The sequence below is a fragment of the Centropristis striata genome, chromosome 21 (assembly GCF_030273125.1).
Source record: "Centropristis striata isolate RG_2023a ecotype Rhode Island chromosome 21, C.striata_1.0, whole genome shotgun sequence".
Classification (NCBI taxonomy): domain Eukaryota; kingdom Metazoa; phylum Chordata; class Actinopteri; order Perciformes; family Serranidae; genus Centropristis; species Centropristis striata.
This window is the reverse complement of record NC_081537.1, coordinates 27,894,101-27,894,858: the sequence shown is the minus strand read 5'-3', so window position 1 is coordinate 27,894,858 and position 758 is coordinate 27,894,101.

The following is a 758-nucleotide window of genomic DNA, read 5'->3' as shown; positions in this document are numbered from 1 at the left end:
CAGTTGAGAAAAAGTAGTGCCAAATGGAACAGCTGTGGATGGCAACAAAAATCTGTGTATATATTCTAAATATAGTGTACGCTTAAATGGGTATAACATTTTAGGGCCTTTATTTAGGTGGTTGCAATACAAATAGTTTTGTAATACATTCATTTGTTTCCTGACTAGATCGCCCATCTGGTTCTCCAAACTGGGAACAAACAGACCATCATCTACTGCAGCTAACACACTGACTGTGGGTACTGACTCACTGACAAAAATCCAAACTATCCCTTTAATGACCATGAGATGTGGCAGAAAGCTCTGGCTAGTAGACCTTATGATAAAATTTCTATTTCTTTAATGTACCCTTAAGCTCACACCCCTAGTTACCAAGTATGGAAGCAGTGGCCAGTCTAATAATTGAATTTGTTTTAGGTTAATTTACCAATTCATTTAATTTTGCAGCAGGGTTTAAAGAGTCCAGATACAGTCATGGAAAAAAATTATTAGATCACCCATTATTTTCTTGATTTTTTTTCCTGCTCAATTTAATGCCTGGTACAACTAAAGGTTCATTTGTTTGGACAAATATAATGATAACAACAAAAATAGCTGATAAGATTTTCATTTAAGAGCTTATATCTAGACATTTTCCATGGTTTTCTTGATAATAACCAAAATCACTACCAAGAAAACTATGGAAAATGTCTAGATATCAGCTCTTAAATTAAACTCTTATCAGCTATTTTTGTTGGTATCATTATATTCGTCCAAAA